Source organism: Colobus angolensis, unplaced genomic scaffold, assembly GCF_000951035.1.
Source record: "Colobus angolensis palliatus isolate OR3802 unplaced genomic scaffold, Cang.pa_1.0 Scaffold160, whole genome shotgun sequence".
Classification (NCBI taxonomy): domain Eukaryota; kingdom Metazoa; phylum Chordata; class Mammalia; order Primates; family Cercopithecidae; genus Colobus; species Colobus angolensis.
The window spans coordinates 2,259,378-2,267,515 of NW_012114711.1; positions in this window are offsets into that span (position 1 = coordinate 2,259,378).

Genomic DNA, 8,138 nt, shown 5'->3' on the forward strand with positions numbered 1-8,138 from the left:
CCAAGTTAATTCTAGAAATGTTTCCTAAATATTGAATGTGATCAGCTCAGTCTAAGGATGTCTACCTCAATGTAATTTAGAATAGTAAAAAGTCAAAAAGCAAATAAATATCCAAAGTAGAAGTAAATAAATCCAGTTTTGCTTAATTATAGTGGAATACTTCGAAGCTATTAAAAATATTTTCATAGAGGAATATTTAATAATATGGAAAATGTTTACAATATATAAAACAAAACAGAACACTAAAAATTATGTATAATATGACCACATAATCCTGTTTTAATGTATAGACACAGATTTTTGGTTATCACTAAATAAAGGCATTTGGGAATTTCTTTGAAAAGGCTATTGTAACTAGAAGAAATAGGAAGTCAGCTTAAGCATAAAAGATGAGTTTATTACAAGAATCTAGGAGTATCAAAATGAAGTTGAGAGTGCAAGTACAATTGGGCCTCATGAGGGATGGGAATTAGACAATGGAAAGCCTTTGGAAAACAAGGTAGTTATATTATTGGACTCTTCCTCTTTCCTCAATGCATCCTAGTGAACTTCTCTGCTTCTCTGAAGACCTGCTTTATTTTCCTCCATTGACTGACATTCTTTGTTTCTGGGTACACGTTGAAGATGTTGAATACCCCTCTATACCCAGGTTTACATGTTCTCACTTCCAACAATCAGGAGGACTGACTAGCGGTTCTGATTTCAAAAATGACAAGTGTGTTATTGGTCTACCTTGAGTCAAGTATTAATCCTGATTCAATAAATGGTTACCATGGGGACTACGTCACAAAGTTAGTGCTGGCTCCAGTGATTGGGACTGGGAGGTCAGGGTCTGTACAATTACCCCAAACAAAATTATTTTCTTGTTTTTGCATTTGTATGCTTTTCTGAATTGCTTAATGTGAACACATTCTTCTTTTGTACTAATGGAATATAAGATGTTATCAAAAATAAATTTGTCTTGTAGGTTGAGAGAAGCAATGAAGATACCAAATGAGTTTACCTGTGCAAACAGGAGAGCCATGGGTTATTTATATCCTGCTAAATATATCATTTGAGGTAGAGAATACTCTGGCTGGGAACTCAGTACAAATATTCGTGCATCACTATGCTCTTTAACCCTACATATTTTATTGAAGACCCTCAAGCCGTACTAGATTATCTGTTGGGAGAAGGAAAGCTCAGATGTGGGGCCCAAGAGTGCAAAGGAACTTACTGGGAAGATGGAGAACTCCAGCTTCATTTGACACCCAGGAAAAGACAGGCAAGGAAAACAGAGGCAGCATGATGTGATGTAACTTTCACTACACTCCAGGAGATGAGTGGAGGGGAGTATGACCCACTTTCAGGAAGTCACTCACACTTATTGATTTTTAATTATGTAAAATGAAACAAGTTGAACCAGATATCATCTATAGCTCTAAAAACACACAGTTCTAAATATATGATAAGAGTAATTCATAAAATAATGAGCTTCAAATATTAACTTGGTTGTTTACAACTGCTAAAATATACCTTTAAGCTATTTTGGCCTGTGTATTACAAAGGGATTTTCAATATTTGAGACCTTGGTCATTTATTACAGAATAGGCCTTGTCATTCAGGTATGCAGTGCACTGCTATTTTAATGGGTTTTTAAACCCTCCTTCATGGTTCATTAACATGGATGGACATAACTGCAGAGGTCACAAAACACAATAGCTTTTCTACACTTAGTTGATAAATAGGTCAATCAGCTTACTTCATAGAGAGAACAACATTCCAGATAAGCACAAATTGAAATTCACACACAACTAATTGTATATGGGATGACTAATATGTTAACTCAAAAATAATGTCCATACATTAAACTATTATCAACTATATGAAACTGCCTTTCTATTTTGGTTTCCTCTGGCTTCATGCTCCAATGCCCTCATGAAGAAATCTTCAACATATCTTTCATTTGGAGAGATAGAGAGGGTAAGAAAACATAGTTTGCATATGCAACAAATTATATCTTTATCCAAAATGTTGTTAGTATGAGCTAATTCTCAATGTGTCATAGTGATTACTCTGTGCTGCTTTTTCTACTGCCCACTGCATGATATTATTTTAATTTAAGGTCAGCTTGGCTCTTTTTAAACAAGATCTGCTACATACCATAAATACACTTCAATTCCTCTCCTGATAATCAAAAGTCTGTCAAAAGGTTGGCTGGCATTCTACTCTGATATACTGTTTGACATCATTCAATAATGTGCTGCACACTGAACAAACAAGTGTTACTCTTTAGTCTACAGTATATGTCAAAATAAATGGCTATTTCAGATCTAGTTTTCACTGAGTGATATTTCTATGTGGTGTCATGCTTTTACTTATTGACCTTAACTTCCTTGAATGAGGAGCCTCAAGACCAAATATTAGCTCTATTGTTCCCCAGCCTATTTTTAACAAGTTGTCAGATCCAGAGATCCATTCAAAACAATTTCGTGAAACAGATTGTCATGCCCCAACTACTAAATTGCTTTATTATCTTCAGCATCATTGGTACTAAGATGAGACCCTGTCTTCAAGTTTTTGATTTCATTAACCTCAGTTTACATTTCTATGTAACTGGTTTTTTTCATCATAGCTACAGGTTTCTGGATTTTTTAACGCACATTAACAAGGTTATGTCTTGGGATCATCTGAAATCATTAGGCTACTTAAATAACTAGGATTATTTACAAGTTTTCTTCATAATTTGCTTTATAGACTTTATTATGGAGGCTTGCAAAGGAAAGGATTAAAAAACTAAATTAGATGGATTTATGCTGGGCACTCAACTTCAATGCCAAAGACTTGCCATGAATAATGCAAAATTACTTCACCAATTTAGCCTGAATTTCTGTTTTTATTTATTTCCTCTCCTAGCGCAGTTTGTGATAGTCAATGTGACAGATATTCAGTTACATCAATTGTTCTTTTTTTCTTTAAAAGATTTTATAGATTTCCTCTGTCATGTAGAGATTTTTTGCTAAAGTCTTTGCCATCTTCATGCTTCCTCCTCTTCTTATTTTATTCTTTTTGTTTTTTTTGAGATGGAGTCTCGCTCTGTAGCCCAGGCTGGAGTGCAGCAGCATGATATCTGCTCACAGCAACTTCCACCTGCCAGGTTCAAGCAATTCTTCTGCCTCAGCCTCCCGAGTAGCTGAGACTACAGGCGCGCACAACCATGCCTGGCTAATTTTTGTATTTTCAGTAGAGATGGAGTTTCACCATACTGGCCAGGCTGGTCTTGAATCTTTGACCTTGTGATCTGCCCGCCTTGGCCTCCCAAAGTGCTGGAATTATAGGCTGAGCAACAGTGCCCAGCCTATTCATGCTTCTTATGTATTATTTTTGCAAGTGGATCATGGTGGTAAGAAGAGAAAAGGTGCCTATTTGAAACTTTGGAGACTTAAACTAAAAAAAGTCAGAACAATTTACATGGAAGTACCAAATATGAAGCAACTATGTCCAGTTCTACTCCGTTCCTCATCCTATCCCCAAGGACACAGAATCAGTTACTTTTGATCATTTTAATCTTAGCTTTTAATGACTACTTCCAAGTACGAAGTAGTACATTTATACTGATGTTGCTAGATTCATCAATGTCAAACAATATCAAATATCTAGTTAAAATATAAGAATGTAGCTCATTTGTTTCTCCTCTCGTCTTCTCACCAACATGTAATCCACACCATTATGAGTATATCTAAGCCCATCTTTACCATCAGTACCCAATCAACTCATTGATTCATTTATCTGGTAATATGTATTCAACAATGACAAACTGATCAATTCATCTGATAACATATTGAACAACTACAATGCGATCAAACCTTTTATAGGTGCTGGGAAAATAGCAGTGTACTGAACACAATACACCCCACCCTCTCATAGAACTTCCATCCTGATGAAAAGGAGGAGAAAGCAGACAATAGATATAACAGGTGTTGATAACAGCTAAGAATAAAGAAGTGAGGGCAGTGTAAGGAGCTGAGAGGGACTAAGAGCTACCTAATAGAGGGTCATCCAAGAAGGCCTTTTAGATAGGGTGAGGCCTTTTCAATGTCTTTGGCAGATGTTGGAAGATAAAGAAGGAGTGAGTCATGACAATATCAGAGGGAATATGAAGAACTACAGCAGAAACTGTTAGCTGTTGGTCTGCTGAAGGACTGGAAAGAAAGCCAGTGCAGATGAAGTACAGTGAGTGTAAAGAGAGTGGTGGAAGATGAGAGAGTTTGGGACAGTGGACAGGGAAGGGGTTATATTGTAGATGATGTAGAGTCAAAACGAAGGAGATGTAAACTGAGTGAGATGGGTTTCCAGCAGCTTCATGCATCAGGATAAACAGAGACTGACAATATCATCACACACCATGACCAGAGCCTGAGCTATCCCATCATCACCTATGTGTTACATAAGCAACACTACAGTTCTTCTAATAATATAATACTCTTCTTAACAATGCTATGGAAGATACACTGTAGTGGGGACAATGCAGTGATAAGAATAAAAGATAAGGAATGTATATTAACCTCTGTGAGGTAGAAAAAAGCTTTGCACTAAGGCAGTATACCAAGAGAAGTAGGAAGACTTGAAATAAATTTCCAGAGAGAAATTGGTGGCTATTTAAATGTGGGACTTAAAGGAGAAGTAAGACAAGAGACTGATTCATTCCAAAGTGTCTAGGTAGTGAAGGAAATAAAGAGGTTCAGTTGACAAAGCCAAGAGAGACGGCAAGTTTGCTGAGGTTTTAAAAAAGTTCATTATTGGAAAACTTATGTTTTAGGTACTTGTTGGGTATTTGTTATCAGAACGATTATACAATGTGAAATCATTATAGCAGGAGTGGGTTTTTAAAAAAATTCTTCTTTAGAATTTAGTGTGCATTAATATTTGTTGGATTAATGAGTCTTACTCAGTTTTCTTCAATTAAAAATAATTGAGTTGTTCATTTTGAAAAGGTGATAAGCTTAATGCTAAAGGTTGTATGTCAGCAAATTGACAGTAATTGGTAGAACTCTTCTGGTCATTTACAGCCTCTAACTAATAGACAAGTGACTTTAATATTCCATATCCTGTTGCTACATCTTATTTCATTCAAATAATATTTGAGGGCCTATAATTTGCTGAATGCTATACCAGGTAGAGGAACAAGATATTGTTTCAGTCCTATTCTGTGACCACAAGAAATGGTTTCCATCCTATTCTGTGATGGCAACATATTTCTATTAATATATTACAAAAGGATGAATCACGGCTCTACTAGCTACTGACTAAGCACTTTTTAAGAAGCACAAGAAAGGGCAATTTTAAAGTCATCTCCATTATTCTCTTTAATATCATTAAATTTTTAAAACTTTAATACCATTCTTCAATGGGAAGCTTTCAAAAATTATTTCCCTTTCCTTCATTCTCTTATACAAGGATTCACATCAAGGTCTGCAAATACATGGCATCTTCCCTTTCCCACCCATGACAGAAATCACAAATCTATCATAGACCCCTTTCCAAATGACCCCGGTATAATTTAAGAAATGTTTTTAAAAATAGGACACAAGATAGCAGCAAACAATAGTTTATTTTGAGTATGTGAGATGGAAACTCATTGCCATCCAAGTTTGAACAACCGCTTAACAAAAGAGGATGTGAAAATAGGCTACATACCTCTGAGAAAAGACTCAACTGTATTAGTCATTAGGGTAATGGAAATTAAAGCCACAATGAGGGACTAGAGGCAAAATAAATAACTCTGACAATACCAAGTGTTGGTGAGGATGTAGAACAACTGAATTTGTCACTGTCAATTGTTGCAATTTTAAATTGATTCAGCCACTTGGGAAAAACTGTTCGATGGAATCTACAAGAGCTGAATTTATGCATCTTCTAGGGGTTAAACTGACTTGAAATGTGTCTGTATATACACCAAAAGAGATGTAAAAGAATATTCATGGCTCAAGCCTGTAATCCCAGCACTTTGGGAGGCCGAGACAGGCGGATCACGAGGTCAGGAGATGGAGACCATCCTGGCAAACACGGTGAAACCCCGTCTCTACTAAAAATACAAAAACTAGCCGGGCGAGGTGGCGGGCGCCTGTAGTCCCAGCGACTCGGGAGGCTGAGGCAGTAGAATGGTGTAAACCCAGGAGGCGGAGCTTGCAGTGAGCTGAGATCTGGCCACTGCACTCCAGTCCGGGCGACAGAGCGAGACTCCGCCTCAAAAAAAAAACCAGCCCTATTCAAAACAGCCAAAAATTGAGAAACAACTTGATATGGTTTGGCTGTTTTCCCAGCCAAATCTCACCTTGAATTGTAATAATCCCCACATGTCAAGGGCGGGGCCAGATGGAAATAATTGAATCATGGGGATGGTTCCCCATACTGCTCTCATGGTAGTGAATAAGTCGCATGGTATCTGATGGTTTTATAAACGGGAGGTCCCCTGCACAAGCCCTCTGGCCTACCTCTTTGTGAGACATGACTTTGCTCTTTGTTTGCCTTCCGCCATGATTGTGAGGCCTCCCTGGCCTTGTGAACTGTGACTCGACTAAACCTCTTTCCTTTATAAATTACCCAGCGTCAGGTATGTCTTCACGAGCAGCATGAGAGCCGACTAATACACAACCCAAATGCAACTTTCACTAAATGAATAAATAACATTTTCAAGTTATTAAATACACTATACCTAGATAGTGTGATACTACACATAATGAGAACAAACCAACAAAACTACTTGCAGCATGGATGAATGTCACAAACATAATACTGAATGAAAGGAGCCAGAAAAAAGCAATATAGGATACAAGATTTTATCTATGTGAAGTTTAATAAATTAATACAGTTTAAACTTAAAGGTATAATAAAGTTTAATGAACAAAGCTAACCTATGGTGATAGACATTAGATAGCAGTCACTGTTGTGAGGTTGTGACTGGAGAAGGACGTCAGGGTTGATGGGAGCTATTAACGTTCTAGGTTCTGGTGACATAAGTGTGCTCATTTTGTGGAAAACTGAACTGAGCTGTAGTCATATAACTTTTATGCTGTACCATATGCATGCTATTGTAAATAAATTTACTTAAAAAACTAAATACTCTTCAGCATCCTTGAAATCCTACCAACTTTGAATTTTCTTTCCCCACATGAACATCTATGCTTTCATTATGAGACACTGCTATGATCCACTGCAAGAAAGTTTAAAAATAAAATTTTAGCTCCTTTTAAATAAACTCAGTTTTCCAGTTAAATTAATATTCTTCCTCCTTTAAATGGGCTCTCCTTACTCTTATTTTATTTGATTTTATCTTCATGTCAAAATTTTATTGCAAAAATCTTTTTTTAAATAAGCTGAGTACAATTTTGGAATAAAATACTTTCATAAAGAATAATGTATTCAATTCTTAACACTATGAGTCTCAGCATTTATTACAACACATCCATGAGCTGCAAAAAGAGCAAACTAAATAAAAAATACACAGCATTCAGGTACTTTTTTTTCGAATACTCTTTATTCTTATTACTTGCATAATTTGTTTCTTTTCAAACACTTTCCATACTGAGTCATGTAAAACATTTGTTATTTCCGGCTGATTATCATTTATCTGGATGATAAATATAAACATGTAGCATGTATTTGGTGAGTTCTTAGTTTTCCTTACATAATTTTTTTGTATGTAAACTTGTTAATTCAGCCAGTAGCTTTGCACACACAAAATTAAAAACTGTTAAAAAGATAGAATATACCTGAGATGTTTTGTTCAATCCAATTTTGGAAACTTCATTCTCTTTGTTAACAATTGATGAAGTGAAGGGTGTGTGATCTCATTCCTGATTAAGATGGCATGAAGAGAGGGGCTGCTGGCACTTGGAGAAAGGTCTTTTTGCTAAGAAAGAGACACTGGAAAAGATGAGGTTTGAAATCTTGGCAGCAGCAAGCAACCATGAGATCAATCACAAAAAGCGAAAACTCACAGGCTTCAACTTTCTTGACTGTGATAAATGAACTTGTGACTATTCACATTTTTGCAATTTACTTAATCTGTGTTGCAGAACAGGATTTACAGAACTAGAATGATCAGCCATCATAAAAGAAGGGAAAGATGAAACATTCCATGTCTTTGGTGACATAAT